Source organism: Orcinus orca, chromosome 12, assembly GCF_937001465.1.
Source record: "Orcinus orca chromosome 12, mOrcOrc1.1, whole genome shotgun sequence".
NCBI lineage: Eukaryota > Metazoa > Chordata > Mammalia > Artiodactyla > Delphinidae > Orcinus > Orcinus orca.
Genome location: NC_064570.1, coordinates 25,791,178 through 25,817,383, shown reverse-complemented (window position 1 = coordinate 25,817,383; position 26,206 = coordinate 25,791,178). Strand labels below are relative to the sequence as shown.

General features: G+C 39.3%; 1 pseudogene; it reads left to right on the top strand.

The window, feature by feature from the left end:
- LOC101275560 (heterogeneous nuclear ribonucleoprotein A1-like) overlaps window positions 1–25,928 on the top strand; it is an 83,478-nt pseudogene extending 57,550 nt beyond the window's left edge.
- Window positions 25,929–26,206: the final 278 nt, after the last annotated feature.

Here is a 26,206-nt window from a genome sequence, read left to right as displayed (position 1 = left end):
TTGGATAAATACCCAGGATTGGGATTACTGGATCATATGATAGTTCTACTTTCAATTTTTTTTAGCACACTCCATACTGGTTTCCATAGCTCAGAAAAAGCATTTGACAAATTGTTTTTATCTCAACATAATAATGGCCATATATGAAAAGCTCACAGCTTTTCACTTAATTGTGAAAGCTGAAAGCTTTTCTTGTAAGATCAGGGAAAAGCAAGGATGTTTACTCTCACCACTTTATTTAACATAGTATTGGAGGTTCTAGCCAGAGCAATTAGGCAAGAAAAAGCAATAAAAGTCATCCAGATTGGAAAGGAAGAACTATCTGAAAAAGAAATTAGGAAAACAATACCATTTACAATAGCACCAAAAAGAATAAAATACTTAGGAAACTTAATTAAGGAGGTGGGTACTTAATTTTGATTTACAAAATCAGGAAGTCTGATTGGCAAAGGTAACATGTAAACTAATTTGAAGAATGAACAGGACTTAGGTCTTGGGATAAGAATAGAGAGAAAAGCATATGCAAAGGTCCTGGAGCATAGATAGTTGAGGAACTGAGAGAAGTTTAGTGAATGGAGAAGAGAGCAAGGGTTAGCAAACTTTTCCTGTGAAGGACCAGATAGTTAATATTTTGGGTCTGCAGACCAAGAGGCAATGTCCTTGCTGAAAGGTTAATCATCTTGTTTTGCATTTGCTTATTTGTTTTATATTTTATATTGATGTAAAATATAAACATAAAAACCATTCTTAGCTGACAAGTTGTAGAAAAACAGTCAGTGGGCTGGATTTGGCCTGCGGGCTCCTAGCACAGAGTGAAAGGACTCTTAAGAGTCTGGGCTTGGGGTAGATGTGAGAGGATAAGTGATGCAAATTGCAAATGGCCTTAAAAACTAGGCTAAAGAGTTTAGATTCTCTCTTGAAGGCAATGGGAGACCATTAAAAGGACCTACACAAGAGAGGTGATATTTATATTTGGACTTTGGAAGATCTTCCAGGGAATGTACTATGTGGGCAATGTGTTGGACAGGTCAGGAGATCAGCTGTTAGACTATTGCAGAGGTCCAGGGATGATAAAGGCTTGATTTGGGGAACTAGCAGTTAGTTTATGGAATAGAGAAAAGATCTGAAATGAAGCATAATTTATCAGACTTGGTGACTCATCAAATGTATGGGCCAAAAGGAAGGAGAAGTAAATTATTTCTGGTTTGAGTAAATGATATTGATGCTTATTGAGCTAGGAGACTCAGCAAAAGAAAGCTTATCAGAAAAGGCTAAATGGTAATAATTTTCACTTTTCAGTGAATTAAGTTTAAGGTTCCTATGAGACATCCAAGAAGAGATGTCCTGTAACAATGATAATAGTAGTTATGACGGCAGGAAATATTTACTGAGGGCTTATCAAGTACCAAGCACTGTTCTAAGTGCTTACTTGCATGAACTCATTATTTTCCCCACAAATCTAGAGGTAGGTACTATAATTATCCCCATTCTATACATGAGAAACTGAGGCACAGAGAAGTTAAGTAACTTGCCCAAGTTGAAAATTGTATGTGTAGCTGAGGAAATATTTGTTTGGGTGTTATTAGCATATGGACTTTGTTTAAGGTTTTGAGAATTAATGAGAACACTCAGGGGCAATGTAGAGTAAGAAGAAATGAGACATCCTGGGACTAAATCCTGAGGGACACCAGTACTTAAGGGAAGGAAGAGAAAGTGGAACCCCAAAGAGCCTAAGGCTGAACAGCTGGAAAGTTAGGAGGGAGATGCCATGTTGCAGACACCATGAGAAGAGGACATTGTGAAGACGGAGGGCCCAATAGAGACACATGCTACGAAGCAGATAAGTTAGAGATAGATGGAAAAGTCTCCTTTGGTGTTAGCAATGTGTAGTTCATTAATGGCCCTGGCAAAGAATGTTTCAGTCGAGGTGGTAGAGTTAGAGTGCTACAGAATGTTAAGAAAGAAGTTAAGATATGAAGGGCAGCTAGATGGGGGAAATTCGATGGGGCAGAGGACTGGAGGTCCTTGAGAAGTGATTGATCAGGAAATAGGTCAGGAGGGTGTGGACAGGGAGCGGACTTTCTGAACTGTTAATTCAGAGAATGAGACATACTTGGAGATTACAAGGACATGCGCTGTATCCATGGGAGTGTGGGTGTGAAGTTTGTGAATGGAGGAGTGAGTCGCTAGAACTTAGGAGAACACAATACTGAGAGTTTGGGGTTTTGAAGAAGGTATGAGCCTTCTTCATAAACAGAGCAGTGGAGAAGAAAGTTTTAAAGCAGTGCTAAAGTCTTTAGTGAAAAGGGGAGGGAGAGTAGATGTTAGCAAAAGAATGGTTAAGGAATAGTGATATAGACAGCTCCTTCAAGCAAGGGTTTTCACATCAAGATGGAAGATTCATGATCTAGATGGGCAGTGCTGAGTAGGAAGGATGGACAACCTCCCATCATCCTTGCAGCATATGAAATGGGGAGAAATATGCAGCTTTTCCTTAAGAGGGTAACAGGAGAAGCACTTTTCCCTGCAGCATTTAGTGAAGAACTCGAGGACAAATATGAATTTGTTACCCTTGTAACAAGAGTTCCACAGGGCAGAATGGAAGATTTGGGGAGAGAGAGTAGAGAAGGAAGTTGATTCAGGAGAAAGAGAAGGAATAGATGAGGGAGGGGATTGGCATCTGAGGAGCTTAGATTTGGGTAGTGATCAAAGAAAGAGAAATGTATGTAAAGCATGGCTAATTTGGCTGGTTAGAAAAATTTAAAATAATTAGTCCTGGTAGTCTTCTGATGAAAGTCTTGGAGTTAGAAGTGGAGGGTCATCTGTGCTTCTTGGGTATCAGCCTTGGCCTTGGTTGATCACACACCCAAGGGGCTCCTCATGCCTTGGCTGGGTTGAAGGAGTCAGTGATGGGTAAGACTGAGGCTTGGCTCAGGGATGAAGCACTGTAGGGCTGGTGGGGCCCTACAAGTCTACTTAGCAACATATGCCCAGGTGTCAGAGCAGTGCATCTAATTCAATCAAGGAGTCAACAACAAAGTGTCTGCATTCTCAAATGTATTTCTTTCTCATAACAAAAATGATTATGATTTAGTGCACACTGAGAAGCACGACACTGAAATTGGAAGTTAATGGAGAAAATGTGACCACTAGGCCCTTCAACATTTAATCTGCAACTTGCTTCTATCTCAAGGACAACATGTGGCATTTCACAATTGTCAACCTTCCTGCATCATCAAATCATGGGAGTTTCAAAGTCCTGTTGTTGATGGTCCAAGCAGTCCTTGGGCAGGGATTGGTTGGCCAACTTGGCTCAATCTTTAGCCAGAATCCCTTAGATGGCTTCTTTGGAAAGACCCTCCTTGATCTACAGGTGCTACAGGTGCTTGACCAAGGCCGGGTCCTCAGAGTGGGAAGTACAACTGTGGATGCTTTTCTAGTGCATCTCTCAAGCTCTCTTTTGTATCCTCCTTTTCGAGGCCCACTTGAAGGCACACAAACATCTGCATTCCCTACACTGTGGAGGCAACACAATGCTTTAAAGACTCTCAGAAAACCTACAGGATAGTTAATATGATTTAAGCCTATATTTAAATTTTATGAGACTCATTTTCAAGGCTAATAACCCAGTTTACTGTGCACAATATCAAATGCAAATTTTATTACTGACTTGGTAAAAACCAAGACGATGTCATTAGCATGTCTCCCTGCATCACCCTTTTTAGCCAAAAGGTGCACCAGGAGTAACAGTGGGGTTTTTTATATGTATTGTAAATTACAGTTATTATCTCATTAGATAAACACATTTAAAATCAGGTTATCATTCACCTATATATCAGAAAGTTGTTTGTTCAATTGCAGCTAGTCTCATATTCAGACATATGGTGCATGAAATTCTTAGACTAATAAAATTTCAAGGTACAGGGAGCTGGTGTCTTGGAAAAAACTGTTTTTGCTCCACAAATGGCTCGATATAATCTGTAATTGCTTTGAAACAATTATGCCGCAGGCTATTTTGTACTTAATAGTAGTTACATCCTTGGTTTTATTAGCAACAAAATGTGAGTGGAACTTGTGAAAGAGAAATTAATTTTTCCACTAAAAGATGTAAACTTTTAAATGAAGGCTCCAGCAGATTGAGGAAACTAAAAACATGGGGATCTGTTGGTTCACTATTTCTTCACTTCCTTTTTATTGTGACACCTACCATTTCTCATGATCATACCAGAACACTTACACAATTATAAAAAGCAAAACAAACTCCCAAAACATCCAGGTTTCTGGCTTAAAGTTATAGTTTTAAAGATGTGCAGTGTTCTAGAGCTTACAATGTGTGATAATGTCCTATTGTCAAAACTGGATTGGCACTGGAAGGCTTACTTTGTATTTCCTTTTCTAAGAAGAAAAGCACAGGTAAAATATAAATGTAGATATTCTCATGTGAACTCAACACTCATCTCAAAACAATCAAAAAGACCAATATTTTTTGAATCTAGAGTTCTCATTATGGACAATTCATAAAATAATTTCTTTTTGTTAAATCATTTCCATGAAGTTCATGTGCGTCTTAGAACTGTCTTGGCAATGCTGGGTATTAGAAAGAGTCATGAACTTCAGTTCATTTACCTAAAAAATGATGACACTCAGACCAAGCTCACTGATTATTTTTTTAACATCTTTATTGGAGTATAATTGCTTTACATTGTTGTGTTAGTTTCTGCTGTATAACAAAGTGAATCAGCTATACGTATACATATACCCCCATATCCCCTCCCTCTTGCATCTCCCTCCCACCCTCCCTCGCTATCCCACCCCTCTAGGTGGTCACAAAGCACCGAGCTGGGCTCCCTGTGCTATGCAGCTGCTTCCCACTAGCTATCTATTTTGCATGTGGTAGTGTATATATGTCAGTGCCACTCTCTCACTTCGTTCCAGCTTACCCTTCCCCCTCCCCGTGTCCTCAAGTCCGTCCTCTACGTCTGTGTCTTTAATCCTGTCCTGCCCCTAGGTTCTTCAGAACCTTTTTTTCAGATTCCATATATATGTGTTAGCATACGGTATTTATTTTTCTCTTTCTGACTTACTTCACTCTGTATGACAGACTCTAGGTCCATCCACCTCACTATAAGTAACTCAATTTCATTTCTTTTTATGGCTGAGTAATATTCCATTGTATATATGTGCCACATATTCTTTATCCACTCATCTGTCAATGGACACTTAGGTTGCTTCCATGTCCTGGCTATTGTAAATAGAGCTGCAATGAACACTGTGGTACATGTCTCTTTTTGAATTATGGTTTTCTCAGGCTATATGCCCAGCAGTGGGATTGCTGGGTCTTATGGTAGTTCTATTTTTAGTTTCTTGAGCAACCTCCATACTGTTCTCCATAGTAGCTGTATCAATTTACATTCCCACTAACAGCGCAACAGGGTTCCCCTATCTCCACACCCTCTCCAACATTTATTGTTTGTAGATTTTTTGATGATGGCCATTCTGATTGGTGTGAGGTGATACCTCATTGTAGTTTTGATTTGCATTTCTCTAATGATTAGTGATGTGGAGCATTCTTTCATGTGTTTGTTGGCAGTCTGTGTATCTTCTTTGGAGAAATGTCTATTTAGGTCTTCTGCCCATTGTTGGATTGGGTTGTTTGTTTTTTTGATATTGAGCAACATTTCATGGTTTATCTGCATTTTAATGTAAAAACAGAGAATTTTGCACATTGCTTTATGCAAAGATATATACTACCTCTTTCTAAATTAGGAAGAGTTTAATTTCATTTTTCTAATTGTGATGTCAGCCACTATTTAAAACAGCTAAGTGACAAGTGAAATCAATGGTTAGGGCACCAAAGATCCCAGAGTCAACTGAAGACTTATTTTTAGACTTCTACTCTTGTCCTAGGTGTATACTTTATGTCTTTTAGAAGGATTTGTGCTTTGATTTTTTAAAATAGTAGCTCATTTACTCCTAATTCTGGTTTTCTTAGTGCTTTTCTTTTTCTCAGGTATAACTGCAGTATCCTTAGGAATTCCACTGATTTTTTTTTTTAATAGAAGACAGGTAGATTTTTTTTTTAATTAATTAATTATTTATTTATTTATGGCTGTGTTGGGTCTTCGTTTCTGTGTGAGGGCTTTCTCTAGTTGCGGCAAGCAGGGGCCACTCTTCATTGCGGTGCGCGGGCCTCTCACTATCGCGGCCTCTCTTGTTGCGGAGCACAGGCTCCAGACGCGCAGGCCCAGTAGTTGTGGCTCACGGGCCCAGTTGCTCCGTGGCATGTGGGATCTTCCCAGACCAGGGCTCGAACCCGTGTCCCCTGCATTGGCAGGCAGATTCTCAACCACTGCGCCACCAGGGAAGCCGTCCACTGATTTTTTTAATGTCACTAAGCTATCAATTGATTGACTGCTACTTATACTTTGTCACAAACCACCTATTCATATACATATGAAAATAACCGTCAATCAGTTACTGACCTGGTAAACTTTAACAGAGCAATTTCCCGAGGGAATACTGTAAACACCAGGAGAATTTCTTTTACTAATTATATTGAACTTAACCTAATTAATATTATCCAGTTAAAGTTTTTACAAAGATCCAAATAGAACTAAATATTTTTTATCAATCGTTCTAGTATGATAGGGTTCTCATTAGCAAGACCTCAAACAAATATATTTCATCAGTTTCGTGCAGAAAGAGCTTTTAATACTAACAGAGTAATTCTCTCTTTACATTACAGCAGTGGAACGCTGGTAAATTTTAATGACAGGCTCTCTGGGGAAAAAAAGCCCTGACTTTTTTGTATCTGCTGATTTCTATGGTGTAACACTTCCTCCATGGCTGATTTCAAGTTACCAAATTGACTTGGGAAGACTTGCCAACAAGACCCTATTGCAAGCCGGATCATGCCAGCTCCAGAGCACCCTCCCCCTCCCTGCATTAGGAGCTTTACACAGTTTGAACAAGCAAAAACGAAACAGAAAGAAAACCATCTATTTTTGGTTCATTAATATCCGTTCCATCACTCAACCCAAAATAAGCTCACGTTTAGTTTAATAATCTCATATCTACTTAAAAACTTTCATAGAAAGCAGTTCATCTGAAAGGGCTTTCTTACATCACCAAGGGCATCCCCAGTATGAGTAAGGTAAAGACCGTCAGTAAACTGTGAGCCTAGAGCATATGAGGTTTCTAGATTTTACAACTTGCAAAAAGTAGCAGTCAGAATCTTCCTCCCAGCTCAAATACGCTGAGAAGACGAACAGGAAAACGGGTTCTGTTCTTCTGTCGTGCCTATGGTTTGAAAAACAAAAAGTTTTCCAATTGATTTGTGCTTACTAACAAAATGACATTCTTGTACCTCTTTTCAAGGGGTGGGAACACCTTCGGGGTCACTAAGGAAACAAGAGTCCCGTTGAAGTTTGTGCCCTATTCCTTTTGGCAGCCTCCCATTTGGGGGCTTCTCTTTATTTGAGAAAGGGAAGTGCTGGGATTCCTTGACTGTTTTTTAAAATTGCTAGTCTTCCAGAGGGTGATGATCATTTCCCTGGGCAACGAGTTCAATGCCGAAGTGACCACTGTGATCTGTCCTGAGCAATAGAATGTTGGTGTATCTATGTGCCATTGTGTAGTATGTGTGTGCATATGTGCTCATATATTTGGCTAGAAGTCAGAAGATCTGACTTAGATGTAAACAGACACAATTTTCATACATATATATAATCACATATATGATTATATATAAAATATATACAATTATATCATGTATATAATTTTCACATATATTGATTTTGTATACACTTTATACAAGCTCAATACAATTTTGTACAAAATTTTGTACAATTTTTATATACACACATACATACATATTTGTGTATCATATATACTTGGTAGATAAATTGTTTCCATTCTTACTTTTTTTCTGTATCTGTCGGGAAAAGAAGAGAAAATTATCTGAACCAGATACCCTGAAATTGGAGGTCATTTGTCATAGCTAATTCCTCTTCCAGATGGTCTCCTGGGCAGTTTTCTGTGGGGTGTGCACCCCAGGCCCTGACCATTTCTCCATTATTTTCAGGGAGGAGCCTCAGTCCCTGCCTCTATCCTGCCAGTGCCCATCTTGGGGAGGTCGCCCTACTAACTTGATTCCCACACGAGGCAGAGGCTTCTTTCTAAGAGAAGGCTGCCAGCTCCTGACTCCTCAAGTCTGGTTTTGAGATCTCAGTGTCTCTCTGTGTTTAGTCTGCGGTTTTCCTCTTTATATTATTCTTTGCATCTACCTTTTTGTAATCTCTATGCTTTTGTTCTTCTCTTTTTAAGATAGATCTTCGACCTTCTTAATTCTTACAGATTTATAATTTTTTATCCCTACACCACTTTGTTTTTATCTTTCACCTTTAATCTCATTACTTTAAAATTTAAAATTTTCATTTGCATTTTGGCCTTATAATCTTTCAGCTTTTAGACTTTTAAACTTTTCTCATTGAATCTTTGTATTTACTTTAAATATCATCAATTTTGTCTTAATTTTTAAGCTCAACCTATATTTTGGGGAGATTTTAACAAAAAAATTCTTTTTCACTCTGTGATTTATTTTTAGAGTGACAAGAAAGAGTACGGATACAGGGATTTTAGAAATGGGGGAGCACCCACCGGCCAAGCAGAGGAGGCTGTGTCTTCCTCCCGCAGGCTACCCCTGCAACAAGCTACTGAGCTAGCTAAGGTTAGCTGGGGAGACTGGGAGACATGGGTTCAATATATGCAGGGCTGTAATGGTCTCTATAGAAAGAGAGTGTTTGATTTATTGAAGTGGTACTGCTTCCTTGTATCTTGAAACCAGGGTTAGCAAACTACAGCCCTTGGGCCAAATCCAGCCCAACATCTGTTTTTGTAAAGAAAGTTTCATTGGAACACAGCCATGCCCATTGGTTTACCTATTGGCTGTATCTGCTTTCGTGCTATAACAGACTTGAGTAGTTGTGACAGAGATTAAAGAATTAACTATCTGGCAATTTACAGAAAACCATTGCCAACCCCTATATTAAACCATCCAGTCATTATCTGAGTATTGTTGATGCCAGGCTTCAGAGACAGGAAATTAATAGATGTGATTCAGGAATTCAGTTAACTCACTGTCAGGTGGGATACAGAAAACTAAACATGCGTGGATAATACCGAGGGCTGCGTGAAAAGGACTATTGGTTTTGGGGGGTTTGTTTCTGTATATTACATAATTTCGAATCACACAATATACAGTCTTAGGTCTGTCTTCTTTTGCTGTGTAAAAGCTATAAATTTCCTTTTTAAACACTGCTTTAGCAAATTTTAAGATATTATGCTTTCATTAGCCTTTGGTTAAAAAATATTTGAAATTTCCCTTGTGATTTCTTCCTTGACCCATGAGTTATTTAGAAATACATACTTTAATTTTAAAATATTTGAAGTTTTTACATATATCTTTTGATTATTGATTTCTAGTTTAATTCTATTGTGGGCAGGAAACATACTTTATATGATTTCAACCTTTTTAAATTTATTGAGACCTGTTTTATGGACCAGAATATGGTCTATCTTGGTGAATGTTCCAAGTGCACTTTTAACGAATGTGTATCTTGCAGTGGTTAAAAGTAATGGCCTAAAGAGAGGGAAAATTGGTTGATAGCTGTTCAAATCTGTACCTTAACTGATTTTTTTTTTTTTGGTCTAATTGTTCAAGCAGTTACTGAGAGAGAAATGTTTAGATCTGCTCTGTAATTTAGATTTGTCTAATTCTCCTTTTAGTTTCTTTGGTTTTTGTTTTATTAAAGCTTTTTAAAATATGCTTACACATTTAGGATTATTGTCTTCTTGATGAGCTAACCTCTTAACATTTGTGAAATATCTCTTCTTATCTCTGCTACTATTCCTTGTTTAAAGTCTGCTTTGATATTAATATAGCCACTCCAGCTTTTTAATGATTAGAGTTTTCATGGTATACCGTTTTCCACCCTCTCATTTTCAGTCTATCTTTGTCTTTATATTTAAATTGTGTCTCTTGAAATCATCACGTAATTGGGCTGTGCCTTCTTTTTTTTTTTAATTTTAAGAAGAAAGGGATTTAATCCAGGGAACTAGGTGCTTACAAAATCATCAAAGGGAAGCTTCAATCAGAACGCACCATGAAGTTTAAGAATCTACACTGAGGCATCGTTATTACTCCACGTCCATAGTTTACATTAGGAGTCACTCTTGGTCTTGTACTTTCTGTGGGTTTTGACAAATGTATGATGACGTGTATCATACAGGGTAGTTTCACTGCCGTAAATATCCTGGACTTTGCTTTTTTAGCCAGTCTGAGTAGACAAAACAGAACAAGTATCTCGGGTCGGGGGAACAGCATGGTTAACCGACCCTGAAGTCAGAGGCGAATGACAAAGAGGTGCTTGGGGTGCTGAATGCCACACAGCAGGGAGAAGAGGTGGCCGGAGTGATCACAGGACCCAGACATGCTGGAGGCCAGTATGAGAATTTTAGCTCTTTTCCCTGAGAACAACAGGGAGTCAAGGATTTTAACCTGGAAGTACCTGACTGGAAAGACTTGGTCTTTCTGGTGTCCCAGCTAACACCCAAGGTGTTTAGAGAGTTTTCTCCTTGGGCCGGTTGGAAATCCAGCATCTTCCTGCACTGTGAGAGCTTTGGAAATCCAGTAGAGACCAATAGCTGTTCTCTGTCTTGCCTCACAGAGTCAGGCTCTGCACAGGCTCCACTTTTACCCAGACAAGATCAAGGGGATGCTTATACAGATTTTGGAGCTCCTTTTCTGTACGTCTCTCTTCTCTTCAGATACTCTACCTTGCAAACCACAGCTGCCTCACCAGGCTCAAATTCCAATCCCTGTTTCTCTGCCAGCGATAGTGCAGCTCTCTGGCTGGCAGTTTGGAAAGGAACTCCAGGCTGGAAGTTGGGGGGAATGTACAACGTGCCTCAGGAGTTTTCTTTCTTTCCAGGATAACAAAAGTATTGGAATTAGTGGGTTAGACACATAACCTCAGGTGGCTAGATGGTAAATGTTAACAACGCATCAATGAAAAAAGTGATCGTCAGGCTTTTATGAAGCAGGTTATCTGCTATGTAACTAAGAAACCTCTGATAGAAAGACGCTCCATTATTTTATGCATCACTAAGAAAGACCAAAATAAAAAAGACTGCCAATTAAATTAGCTAGAAATGCTTTATTGTTATCTGAGAGTTTCTACACAATAATATGTCTGTGTCAACAGGGGTATCACTGATGCAGCATTTCTTTAAAAAGTGCTCCTCTGGAATCATCTTCTAAGTTGCTGCAAAACACTTCCCTCCACTGAGGTGATAATTTGGGGTCCAGATCCCTGGCGGGTTGCAGTGCCACCCAACTTTGGGGCTTCCTGGTCCTGCTTATCCATCTGGGAAGCAAACCACTGGGAGGAAGTGGCTCAAGGGTCAGCCTCCATCCCCAACTACACACAGTGCCCGACGCATTTATTTGGTTCCTCGTGTTGGGCTGAGTTTGTCCTGACTTCCCCTTCCAACATGTAAGTTCTGTTTCATGGACTTTGGGGTGTTTTCTCCAACCCATGGACCTCAGCTGGGGCCATCCCAACCTCTCAGTTTGATTCTAATCATGTTGATTGTGAAAAGAGAAGTGACCAATATCTCAATCTCATCCTCCGCCCACCAAAGACTCCTGATTCCTACACAATTTCATCTCTGTTCTGCCATGACCAGCTGCGTTACACCAAGTGATATTGTGAGTGCCGGTCTTCATCAACCACAAATGTTTCCATTTTATTATTTCCTTAAGATAATCGGTGTACCAACTCATCCTAGAATATGTAATTCCAAGGCATTTAAATCTGAATGATTCTTCAAAAGTCTGCCAGGGTAACTTGCTGTGCCCACTTTCTTGACAACATTCTTAGCAAGCTTTCTCACTGAAAATGTTAAGTTCTCCTTCACCAGGCTCACACACACACAGAGACTGTTCTAGACCCTCCCCACGTGGCATACACATCAGATGAGGTGACACTTCTTGGTTAATTGTAAACCTTATCAAGCATCCTCCCCTGACCACGGCAGCTTTGAGGACTTTCTTTTCTCCACTTAATGTTTTATCTAGCTTACACTAAATAAGTATAATGTGTATGTTACTAGTAGCCCAAAATCAAGGTCAAACTTTTTAAACAAACAACTTTTTCAAATCTAAGAATCAAGCTAACTGTACAATATATACACTCAATTGGCTTTGAAGGGTAGATTTTTCCTATTTTCACAGTAATGAAACCATTAAATGCTATAAAAATTCATCTTGATACATCCATACCATAGAATATTATTTGGCAATAAAAAGAAATGAGCTACCAAGTCATGAAAAGACATGGAAGAAACTTAAATGCATACTACTAAGTGAAAGAAGCCAAAATGAAAAGGCTACATATTGTATGATACCAATTATATGACATTCTAGAAAAGGCAAAGCTCCAGAGACAGTAAAAAGATCAGTGGTTGCAGAAGTTGGGGATGAACAGGCAGAGCACAGTGGATATTCAGAGCAGTGAAACTATTCTATATGATACACTCTAATAGTGAATACATGTAGATAGATCTTTGTCAAAGCCCATAGAACTATAAAACACAAGGAATAAACCCTAATGTAACCTATGAATTTTAGTTAATAATAATGTATCAGTATTTGTTCATCAATTTAACAAATGTTCCATACTAATGTAAGATATTAATAATAAGGGGAAAGGTAGGGAAAGGCGAGGGAGTATATGGAAACTCTCTGTGCTTTCTGCTCAATTTTTCTGGAAACCTAATCCGTTCTTAAAATAAAGTCTATTGAAAATTTAAAAAATCAGTTGAACTTAAAAAATTCATCTTTAGAGTTCTGAACAAAAACCTGTTTCTGGAATACTATAATTCATACGGAGAAAAAAGAAATCGTCCAGTAAAATGATTATTTGACATACTGAAACACAAAGTTACCAACAAAAATATATTATTTATTCTAAGAACTCTCTGCTGGGATCAGCTCTTTTCTATTTCCACCGTGCCTACATTTTAATAATTCCACCTTGTTCTGAATAAACATGAAGCTGGATATTCAATGGTGAATAATCCCATGGCTTAAGCGGGCCCTAGGTTCTAAGAGAAACAACTAGTGACTTGAAAGAGGTGTTATTCTTTTACAATAAGGCAGAAGCTGGTTGCATAATGTAAAAGCAGAGGTAGTCCTACAGGAATTAGCCTGTGTCATTTGATTTTTATGGACGCTATTGTCTAATGAGAGTTAATGATTAAACACATTTGGTCCTATTTTCTTTGGTTGTTAACTCATTTGTCACAAATCTTATTGCAAAAAAAGGAAAGCATTTCACGCCAACATTTTGTACGATGCTACTTCAGAATTTGTCTCTAATTCATTTCGAATTAAATATTGTACATTTTAACAGATTTCTATAAATTTTGTATTAATTTATAGACATAGAAATCTATGCATTCACAGTATTCAAACTGCTTTATACTAAATGAAAGGAACCAAAAGTAATTCAGAAATCAGTAGGAAGCTACTATGCTTTCACTGTGGTTTGTGAAGCAAATTTGAAAAAAAAAAACAATCCCATAATTGATGAAATTCAAATTACAATCTTCTATTTTCTTGCTGTCACCATAGAGCAAATGGCTAAATCAGCTTTGAGCCTACTCCTTTAACAGGGAAGTGATTGCAACCACTAGGACAAAATTATGGAAAAAAAAAAATTCGCCAAATGGGATTTCATTTTAAAATGCAGATCCTATTTGCAGAGCTTCACAAAGGAATACTGCCTCTGACAAGTGGAGAAAAATCTACCCTTCAAAGCTAATTGTGGCATTAAAGGATGTATGAAAGAAAGAAAAATGGCATATAGCTATTAAAACTAGTTTTGTAATGCAGACACACTTTTTCATGGAAACAGTAACAACAGCCTCCTGGGTATGGGGGGCGGGGCGGGGCTGTGTGTGGAATGAGCAAGAGGAGATTCTTCCAGATGAATGAACAAATGAATGAATGCTAAAAAAAAAAAAAAAAAAAAGTCCAAACCCAAAATTGTTTTAGGTGACTAATTAAGACCCCCTCTTAGAAAAGCTGTTGCTAGGTAAACAAAACTGTTTAAAACATGTTCATCATTAGTGTCCCCTGACAGAAGGATGAGGTGGCAGACTTGGTGACAGAAGGGAGAAGAAGAGCGGCATATGGCCCCCAGTTCTGTCCCCTGCTGACAAGCTGCCTCGCTGCAAGCCCCTTTTGCTCTGTATTCTGTGCACACAGCAGATTGCTATGCCCCAACTTTCGCATCTGTACCCCAGACTCGTGTCCCAACAGCGTGGCTGCCGTGCCAGGTTCCGCGCCGTAGGGGCGGGGGTGGGTTTAAGGGGGTGGGGTATGGAGGACAGGAGCAAGGGCTTCCACGGGATCTGGGGGAGGACGGGAAAGGAGATTAACAACCAATCATCACCATGCTATCCATAATGTAGTCTCCACAGCATTACATGGTATATTTCCAGTGGGGATTAGCCCATCCATCACCGGCCTTTATTGGCCCCCTTTTTGTTGTTGTATAAAGCCCAAACACTGTCGTAAAATTCTAAACTGCTTAATTGCTGTGCTGTAAAAATTTGCATATCAGAGGTATGTCATTCCATCATTAAAGCGCACTAGGTATTTGTTACGAGGTCCCAACAATCATGCCAGTGCAGCCCTGAAGAAAGGTCATTATTGGTATTATGCAAAATTTGCTGCCGAATTCAAATCAGCAGCAATTAGGGCTTTGGATACTGTTGGACTCATATTTTGATTCCCTCTGGTTCAAGGCTTACGGCATCCTGACCCCCTTCCTACATGATCAGAATGTTTAAGCAACGTTTTCTACCAGCTTGGGTTCTGGGTCCTTATAAACTTTTCACCTTCACCATCTTATATGCATTGGGGCAGTAAACTAAGTTTTGCATCTTAGATCTTGTCTGTGATCAGAATATTTAAATTGCATCACCTAGGTTGCTTGCAGTGCCAAATCTCCTCCTCACCCTTAAAATGAAAGATGGATGAAGTGTTTGTAAAACTTGGGCAGGGAATATGCCAGGGTGCTCAGTAAGCTCGCAGGATCTCAACGGAAATGAGAGATTCCATAATGGAGGAATGCCCTAGCAGTGGTGGTCCACCTCTGCAGGTCCCCACCGGGGGAGGAGGTGGCAGTGGGTGGTGGCAGCGGGAGGGTCAATGACACCCTGCTCTTTCCCAGAGCCTTTGATCCCTACAGAGCTTTCCGTCTGGGTGGAGGGGGATGATTTACAGAGCCCACTCGGCAGGGCTCCCTTCGCTTAAAAGCAGCCACTCCTGGTTTACCCGCGCCGGCACCCCTCCACCCAGGGTCAGAATGAGAACTAATGGGTAACTAATCCAACTGACGTTACAGCGGAGACCCTGGAACCCTCAGGACTTCAGCTGGATTTCAGCCAGGACACTGGAACAAATGTTGCATTTATTCCCAGCCTGGCAACATTCTGAAACCCATTGATCACACTGAATATCTTAAGTCACCTGCACACAGATCGGCAGAAGCAGGATCAGTGTGCAGGCAGCATGGGGAGTGGTGATGGGGGGCTCTTCTTTGCCTCTGTCTCCTAAGGAGTAAATCATCAATGATAAAGAAACAAGTGATAAATACTCATACGGTGGTTACGTCTCGATTACAGGTGACTTTTACTTTCTTCTTTATACTTTTTTGATTTTTTTCTCCCAAGATTTGTACAAGGTGCATGAATTAATTTTATAATAGGGAAAAAAGTTGTTTTTATAAAAGCTACAGAGGAATTAGTAGCATAGGCATTCCTCGTCGTACTCGGGGTGGGCGTTAGTGTGGACTCAGAGAGCTTCCATTGCAGGCTTTTCTGGGGGCCGTTCCAGCTAGCAATAAGCACAAGTCATTCCAGGCTATGTGTTTTTTTTTAAAGATATAGGCCACTGTGAGACTTTACATCAACTGTGAGAACTAAGCTTTTCACCAAGGATGGCTGGCAGGAGGAAGTGAGGACAGTTGGAGAAGACAGCTAAACGATACATGTAATGTCAATGGATGAATGGATCAAGAAAATGCGATATATATATATATATATATATATATATTCCATAATACACATATAGTCCCTTATATATATATATATGTATATATTATTCAGCCTTAAAAAAGAAAGAAATTCTGTCATTTGCAACAACATAGATGAAACTGGAGGGCGTTATGCTAAGTGAAATAAGCCAGACAGAGAAAGACAAGTACTGTGTGATGTCACTTATATGTGGGATCTGAAAAAAAAGGAAAAGTGGAACTCATAGAGTAGAAAGAAGTTGTCAGTCAAGGGCTGGGAGTTGGGGGAAATAGGGAGAAGCTGGCAGATGGGTACAAACTTTCAGTTTTAAGATGGATAAGGTCTGAGGACCTAATGTGCAACATGGTGACTCTCGTTGATAACACTGTATTGTATGATTAAAATTTGCTAAGAGAGTAGAACTTGAATGTTCTCACACACAAAGGTAAATATGTGAGGTGATGGGTGTGTTAGTTAACATGATGGGGATGGGAAATTTTTTCACAATATATACATATATCAAAATCATCACATTATACACTTGAAATATCTTATAATTCTAGTATTCAATTATACCTCAGTGAAGCTGAAAAAAGAAAATAACTGTAAAAAATACATATAATGGGGTATCTTGTCAAAGGCAATAACAGTGATAATAATAATAATAGTTAATACTTTATATAGGCATAGTTCTAAGAATTTTACATGTATTAAGTCACTTAACACTGGTAACAACGTTTTGAAGTAGGTACTATTGTTATTCCCATTTTACAGATGAAGAAGCTGGTGCCCAGAGAAACTAATTAACTTGCCCAAGCTCATACAACTAGAGGGACTAATATGGCAAATCCAAATCTCTAGTCCAGACCTCTTTTCTAATCCATATATCACTCAGCTTGTAGGTCAGCTCCAACTGGATATTCCAAGGGCATTTCATATTCGACATGTTCAAACTGAAATCGTCATTGATCTCCATGCCCGTGCAGTCCACTTTTTGCTCCCTATTCAGTGAACGACACTGACAGTTCTGTCACTTAGGCCACAAACCTCAGGGTCTTTCTCTTTTTTTTTGCAGTACGCGGGCCTCTCACTGTTGTGGCCTCTCCTGTTGCAGAGCACAGGCTCCGGACGCGCAGGCTCAGCGGCCATGGCTCACGGGTCCGGCCGCTCCGCAGCTTGTGGGATCTTCCTGGACTGGGGCACGAACCCGTGTACCCTGCATCGGCAGGCGGACTCGCAATCACCACGCCACCAGGGAAGGAGGGTCTTTCTTGGCTCTTCTTTCTCCTGCATCCATACGCTTGCCAATGGTATCCTCTTAACATCTTTTCCAAGTTCCCTGCGTCTGTCCCACTTTGACTGCCATAGAGGAAGTCCTCACCTCACAAATAAGTGACAGATTATTGTATCTGTCGCTTGTATTGTTTTGCCCATTTCCAGTCTTGACTCCTTCCAATCCTATTACCACAGTTTTCTAGAACATCCATCTTTTCATGTCACACTTTTACCTAAATTTTGACTGGCTTCTAAACTTCTTACAATGAAATAAAGTTTCTTACAGTTCTCTAGTTTTATTTCCTCTGTCACCATATGCCATAACATTTCACACACTTTGCTTCTTTACAAGCTCTTTCTCTTGCCTGGAATGTACCATTGTCTTCTGGAAGAGTTCTATTTATTTTCCAAGATGCACCTCCACTCTTAGGCTTTCCCAGATACCACTCTTCCGACCCAAGGCGAATTAATATCCTTTCTCCAAGTCCCTGCCCTCTAATGTACATCTAATTCATGTCTGCTATTCCCTCTTCATGCCGTGTACATCTAAATTACACTCAGGTTGGTATCCAAGGAGACAGAGCTGTATCAAATGTGTCAGAGAGCTAAGCTATGACCCAGGGGAATCAGTTCCAAAAGAAGGGAATCCTAATGGAGAAGCTTGGGAGCCCTGCAGAAAGAGAGGTCTACAGTGTCCAGCCTACGATTCCCATGAATTACAGGATTTCCTAGGTAGTTGAGTCAAGATATTGTACATTGGACAAACCTACAAAGAGAAGATTGTGGAAAACTAAAGGGAGATAGAACAGACCAGGGGTGTGAAGCAGTTCATGGCTACTCCTACCATTGGGATAAGTAATGGTCTCTGTATTATAAAGTTGTATAGTACAGATTAAATGAGATAATGTATGTAAAATGCTTTGCATGGGCCTGGCACGAAGTTAGTGGCTCCCTAAATATTGGTTAGTATTAATAATTGCAATATTGATGCTGGGCAGGAGTGCTACTTCGTTTCTCCTATGTGTGTACATTACAAAAAAGACTTGTGTTTGAGTCTAAAGTGGACCTAAAGGTCTGAACAAAATTTAAAGTGACTTTCTGAATCACATTTACATTTGACCATAACTCATAAATCGACTTGGTAGATAAACACAGACAAATATCTAGGCCAAGCTGTATAACAAAATGATCAGGGCTCAAATAAATTAGATATTTTTGACATCTCTGCGATGTCAGAGTTAGAAGTGACCAAACTTTATTTAACTGCATGATGAATCATTAACTCTGCTGGCATTTGAGACATAAATTTTGATCACAAACAAGATGCTCATTTTAGGGATTTTATTTATGCATTCTTTCATTTTTGGCAAAATTCTGTATATGAGACCATGGGTTGGCAAAATTTTTCTATAAAGGGCCAGATAGTAAATGTTTTAGGCTTTGTGGACCAATGTGTTCTCTGTTACAACCATTCAATGGTGCCACTGAAGAGATAAAACAGTCAGACAAGAGTAAATAACTGGGCACGGCTGTGTTCCAACTGACTTTATTAAAAAAAACAGGTGGTAGACCAAATTTGGCCCATTTGCCAACCTCCGTACTAAATACAAAGCCCTTGACTTTGTGGAACTTATAGCCTGTAGAGGAGGCAGGCATCGTGTGAACCAGAAGATACTAGGTGTTATGTCAGAAGTATGTATATCATAGAAGAGGTACTTCAACAGATCATCTTGTAAAATGGGAGGATTGATATGGGGTGAAACTCACAATTCATCTTCTTGGGTGGAGGGATTCAATCTCTCACCTTCGATCAGAATCACCAGAATTGTTTTACTTTATGGCAGTAGTGTTAAACCTGAAGGATGTTAGACTGAAAATTTTGCTTTATTTTAAATACAGTAATGCTTGACCATGTTTCTGGAATGTTGGTATCTCTTCAGGAGATTTGTACCACAATCTATATTCATTATGCTGTCATTATCTCAATAATTTCTTTTCATGTTAAAGCATTTTTTTTTTTTACCAAAAGGATTGCTTATTAAATTAAGATGAAATGGCAATTAATCTAGAGTGTTATCAAAGACAGGAACATGCGTTTGTCTGAATCTCCGTTTATAAACATCAATGGCCTGTTAATGTACTAATATTTAGGAGGGCAACATGATAAAAAGCTTGCCTGCCTCTGTTAGCTCATTTTGTATTAACATATTCCTGTCACCAGTTAGGCAATTAACAGAGACTAAAGGAACACTAATTGTAGGCTTCTCTGCCAGTGTGCTGGGTCAGCTTTATTCCTAGGAGCTCGCTTAATGAATTTGTAATAATTGTAAGTGATGAAAGTGGGTGATTTTCTTTGAAAAGCAAACATGGTGATATTGCTACGGAGATTGAGATTAGAGAAAAGTCCTTTTCTTTGTGACACTGTTGTAAAGCAAGCACTTTGGGGAGATGCAGGGACAGGTCAACAAAATTTTCGGAAAGAGCAATGCTGAGAATGCAAGAGGGTTCCTAGGTAGTATCAAATTCTTCACAGATGATAACTGGAGAAAACAGCTGCAACACAGCTCACCATTTGATGAATTTATACGGAAATTGCTGCCTTCCAATCATATACAGTGAAGTTCCTATGAGTTGGTTAAATTACATGTTAGTCTTGGCCCTTCCCATCCATGTTCAGGAGGGTCTTCTGTACTTTCTTTGCTTATTTTGTATTGTTTGCCCCATTTCAATGAGTGAATATTTTTGAAAATATTCACTTTTACTAAAAGCAAACTGGAATGGAGCCCATGACATAAAATGTGGGAGAACAGAGTTGAGGATGTTCCTGAGACCTTTGGTGCAGACAAGACAATAGAAAGAACTTAGAGCGAGTGTCAGGAAGAATGAGTAGCTGGGACATGATAACAGCACCAAGGTGCAGAAAAAAGTTCTGCAACTGTCCTATTAACATACCAGATTTGATTTGACTCCATTATATTTTATCAAATAGTTTAGAAAGCTCACAGCATAAAACATCATCATAATTGTAACCATATATTTGGAGATTTAACGTGCACACCATAATGTACCATTAGTTACACAAATAACTAATAATTTGCTAATGACAATATTATGTTAAGTCAGTTTAGGGGCAATTAAAGTGAGTGATATTTACATATGCCTAATGAATCACAGTCGATGGCAGATTAAGAGATTCTAATGAATATTCATCCAGACATTCGCAACCAGCTTCACAGTTTATAAACTGAATTATGGTTGATTTGCCCTTTTAAAAATGAATATGTGCGTATCTTCTGCATGGTGAGAATGAACAATTGGGCCTGACTGTAAAATTTTTTTAAAGCAATGTACTGGTCAGAACACAAAACATTTTTATGCACTCTCATACCCTCGGCTTCACTGTTCTTTTTTATATCGCAGATCAGTGTTGATGAACTATCTCCATTTTCATTCTAATCCATGACATGAAATATAGAAATTGTTTACTATAAGATTAAATGGAAACCAAGTTTTATGCAGCCCCACTGAGGAAATAATTACAGGTAGTTTTTGCCATTGAAACAGTGAATACAAACTCTCTTTTCATTCTCTAGCCATCCCCATGCAACTCAGAAGGCTGCTTTTGTAGCTATATGTTGTCATGATAAAATTGGGGTTGATTTACTATCCTTTCAACTGGGTCATTTTAAAAAGTAATAAAACAAACAAACAAAAACACTTTACTCTGGCCCTGTGAATACAGGTTAAGACCAAACAAGGTTATGGTTTGAGCATTTAATTTCTCCTAAAAATTATAACACTTTCTGCTTTGACTAGCTGTTCCTCGTAAATATTGTTAGTCTTGTCTCTGTTGCAAAGATGAAGGCCAAACTCTTTGTCTTTCTCCAGATCCCACAACAGGTCCCTGAGAGACCAGATATCTACAACTCCCATTTCTTTTTCACCTTAAATTAGACAAAATTGTCTCCCTGCTGTTTCAGACTATAAAGATGTTAATTATTGCCTGCATTTTTTCCTACATAGGAAGTTAGAGGCTAGAACTAGAGCATCTTGGTCCATGGGAATGTAGTAAGACAGTTGAACAAGCATGTGCTTGATGTCTGGCCCTTATATAAGATGTCAAACTTGTATTAATGGAACTAGTGAGAGAAACCTCCAAAACCAAACAAGTGTTTTAAAGGCATGGGGGTAAACTTTGAAGGGTGACTGGAGCCTCTTGTTCCTAATGGACCAGAGGTCAAGGTGAGTGGGTTTCCAGGCTCAGCAGTTCTTTTTTATTATTATTATTTTTTAATTTCATTTATTTTGGCTACACCGGGTCTTAGCTGTGGCATGCATGCAGGATCTAGTTCCCCGACCAGGGATCAAATCCGGGCCCCTCCGCATTGGGAGCACAGGGTCTTCCCCACTGGACCACCAGGGAAGTCCCTCAGCAGTTCTTTTAGGCTGGGAATAGTACAGAAAATATAAAAATGGCCTCCATCTATTCTCCCTATGCAAATGAAGTTCCCATAAGTGAAGAGTGGTCATTTCACTCTCTTATTCAAAAACTTAGCAAAGATGTCAATTCTCCCCACATCAGCCTACAGATTTAAAGGGATCGCAATCAAATTCTCAGCTGGATCTTTTGAAGATATAAACAAGTCAATACTGAAATTGATATGGAAAGACACAGAAACCAGAATAGCTCAAACAATTTTGAAAACAGAAGAATAAAACTGAAGGGCTCACACTACCTCATTTTAAGACATACTCTAAAGCCACAGTAAACAACACATTGTGTATTGGCAAAAGGACAGTTATGTAGATTAATGGAACAGAATAGTGAATTTAGAAATAGATCTACCACGTAAATATGACCAATTGATTTTTGACAAAGATACAGAGGAAATTCAAGGAAGAATACTATAGTGACAAATGATGTTGGAACAACTGGACACCCATAGGCAAAAACAACCACAACCACAACCAAAAAACTTGGATCTAATCCTCACGCTTTAAACAACAAGTAACTCAAAATGGATCAGAGACTTAAATGTAAAACGTGAAGGTATAAAACTACTAAAAAAAAGATATAGGTAAAAATCTTCATGACCTGGGCTTAGGGAAAGAGTTTGACAAGATTCAGAACATGCTACCCTAAAATACGGCATCTTGGCATATTGAATATTTTAAGCTGAAGGAATTTGAGAGAAAGCAGGTGCAGGAAGGATTCTCTGACTTCCTTCTTTTCCTCTGAAGTAGATCGTAAGACACTCATGTGAAGCGTCTTCTACCTGGAAGAAAGGAGCATTCTTATCTCTGAAGACAGAGGGACACCAAGGGGAATCTAGACAAACTTGCTAGGTTTCCCCTAGTTTACTCCCCTTAGCTCATACCTTTTTGTGTCATCACGTTTGTCCACGATTTTTCAGTCTTCATCAAACCTAGCATACACATGCTCAGGCTTAACTGTTTCTTCAGGTGTTCATTTCCCTCTGAAGAATCCGATGTTACATTAAACTTATATTAAATACATTTGTATACTTTTTCTTGTTAATCTATTTTTTTTGTCAGTTCAATTTACAGACCCCACCAGAAGAAGCTGGGAAAGTAGTAAGAAAAAGAATTCTTTCCTACTCTGTAAGTTCTTAAACACAAAACCAAAAAAACAGGATCCATAAAATTAAAAATTGATGAATTAAATTTGATCAAAATTAAACATTTTGGTTCTGTGAAAGACACAGAAAAGAGAAGTAACAAACTGGGGGAAAATATTTGCAAATCATATATCTAACAAAGGACTTGTTACCAGAATATGTAAAGAATGCTCAAAATTTAACAGTAAAAAAACAAACAACCAGCTAAAAAAACATAACCGAAAAGACTTAAAGAGACACTTCACTGAAGAGGGTATACAGAAGCAAATAAGCACATGAAAAAAAATTCAACCTCAATTGCTAGTGGTAAAAGCAAATTAAAACCACAATATGTACAAAGCTATTTTATGGCTAAAATAAAAAACACTAGAAATACCAAATACTGGCAAGGATGCAGAGCAACTGGAATTGTCACACATTTCTGGTGGAAACGCAAAATGGAAATCAGTTTGACAGTTTCTTATAAAGTTAAACATACACTTACCATATGACCCAGAAATACCATTCCAGGGGTACTTATCCTAAAGAAATAAAAACTTATGTTTACACAAAAATCTGTACACAAATGTTTATAGCAGATCTATCCATAAATATCAAAATCTGGAAGCAAACAAAATGTCTTAGTTTAATGGATGAGTAAGTTAACAATGGAATACTACTCAGCAAGGAATAAACTATTAATACACATAACGGCTTAGAAGAATCTCAAAAGCATTAAGCTGAGTGAAAGAAGCCAGTCTCAAAAGGTTACATACAGTATAATTCCATTTATATGACCTTCTCAAAAGGACTAACTAGAGTGAGGGAGAACACACCAGTGGTTGCCAGAGGTTAGGCAAGGGAGAAAGGTGTGACCGCAAAGGCAGAGCACAGAGGAGATTTCTGGAGTGATGACATTGTCTTGTGTCCTGATTATGGTGGTAGATAAGAGTGTTAAAATTCATAGATCTGTACACACACAAAGCAGTCTATTTTATTGTATGTTAATTTAAAAAATAAAATGAAAACTTTTAGTGGAGTTCTATTTCCTACTCTATCAAATCTAAACTCTCTCTGCCTGTGTGTGAGCCCCTCCATCATCTGCTTCCCCTCTTTGTCATGTTTCTAGGTCAGTTTCCTCTCTGTCCCCTGAGGCAGCTCAGCTGTGCCCCTACCCCCCATCCATCTTCCCTCCTTTTATGAACAAACATTATTGATCCTCTATAAAAGGCCAGCTACAGTGCTAGCCTTGGGGGTGCAAGAGCTTCTGGGTTATAATAGCCCCTCCTCTTCTCTCCTCTTCACCCTTCCTTTCCCCCCCCCCCTTCTTTTTATTCAAATCAAGTCCCACCCCTTTTGCCACATCAGCTCCAGGCATTCCTGCAACCACCAGACTCAAGTTCTCTGTCATCCGTCTGCACCAGTAAACTAATTGCACCACAGCTGTTTCTGGTTTTGTTGCATTCTTCCAGTTAGATTTAGTTCTTTGAAAATAGGAACTTTTTGTTTGTTTGCTTTTTCAGTCAGACCTCAGGTGATCAAACAGCTCTTAACATAAGAGTAAGTGCTCTATACATAGCTCACTATTTAAAACATGCATTGGGAGATACGTTCGCTAGATTACTCCTTTCTGCCAGTGGACGCTGGGGAGTAAGCATCGTTGATGTCTCCCCCCTCCACTGCCGTCATGTCTAAGTCAGAGTCTCCCAAAGAGCCTGAACAACTGCAGAAGCTCCTCTTCAGAGATGTGATCTTTGAAACAACCGATGAGAGTCTGAGGAGCCATTCCGAGCAAATGGGGAACGGTCACAGACCGTGTGGTAGTGAGGGATCCAAACACCAAGCGCTCCAGAGGCTTTGGGTTTGTCACATATGCCACTGTGGAGGAGGTGGATGCAGCCATGAAGGCAAAGCCACATAAGGTGGATGGAATAGTTGTGGAACCAAAGAGGGCCATCTCAAGAGAAGATTCTCAAAGACCTGGTGCCCACTTAACTGTGAAAAAGATTTTTGTTGGTGGCGTTAAAGAAGACATTGAAGAACATCACCTAAGAGATTATTTTGAACAGTATGAGAAAACTGAAGTGACTGAAATCATGACTGACCGAGGCAGCGGCAAAAAGAGAGGCTTTGCTTTCGTAATGTTTGATGGCCATGACTCATTAAACAAGATTGTCATTCAGAAATACCGCACTGTGAATGGCCACACCTGTGAAGTAAGGAAAGCCCTACCTAAGCAACAGATGGCTGGTGCTTCATCCAGCCAAAGAGCTGGAAGTCGTTCTGGAAGCTTTGGTGGTGGTCTTGGAGGGGGCTTTGGTGGGAATGACAGCTTTGGTCGTGGAGGAAACCTCAGCGGTCGAGATGCCTTTGGTGGCAGCCGCAGTGGCGGTGGCTGTGGTGGCAGTAGGGATGGCTGTAACGGGTTTGGTAATGGTGGAAGCAATTTTGGAGGTGGCGGAAGCTACGATGATTTTGGCAGTTACAACCATCTTCAAATTTTGGACCCATGAAGGGATGAAACTTTGGAGGCAGAAGTGCTGGCCCCTGTGGTGGCAGAGGCCAATACTTTGCCAAACCACAAAACCAAGGCGGCTATGGCGGTTCCAGCAGCAGCAGGACCTCTGGCAGTGGCAGAAGGTTTTAATTACTGCCAGGAAACAAAGCTCAGCAGGAGAGGAGAGCCAGAGAAGTGATGGGGAAGCTACAGGTTACAATAGATTTGTGAACTCAGCCAAACGCAGTGGTGGCAGGGCCTAGCTGCTACAAAGAAGACATGTTTTAGACAATACTCACGTGTATGGGCAAAAAAAATTGAGGACTGTATTTGTGACTAATTGTATAAAAGGTATTTTAGTTTCTGTTCTGTGGAAAGTGTAAAGCATTCCAACAAAGGGTTTTAATGTAGGTTTTTTTTTTTTGCACCCATACTTTTGATGGCTAAATGTAATAGTCTGACCATGAAGCTGAATAAATGCATCTTTTTAAATAAATAAAACATGCATTGACATTGAAGTGAATGAGTAAGCATTAACCCTAGGAAAATATGAACATAGTTCTGAATTAGAAGGAGGTCTAAATTTCCCTTATTTCCACTTCCTCTTCCATTGCTTCTCTTGACATTGTTATAAACTCTGTCTTTCCTGACTTTTCTCAGCAAGAACTAT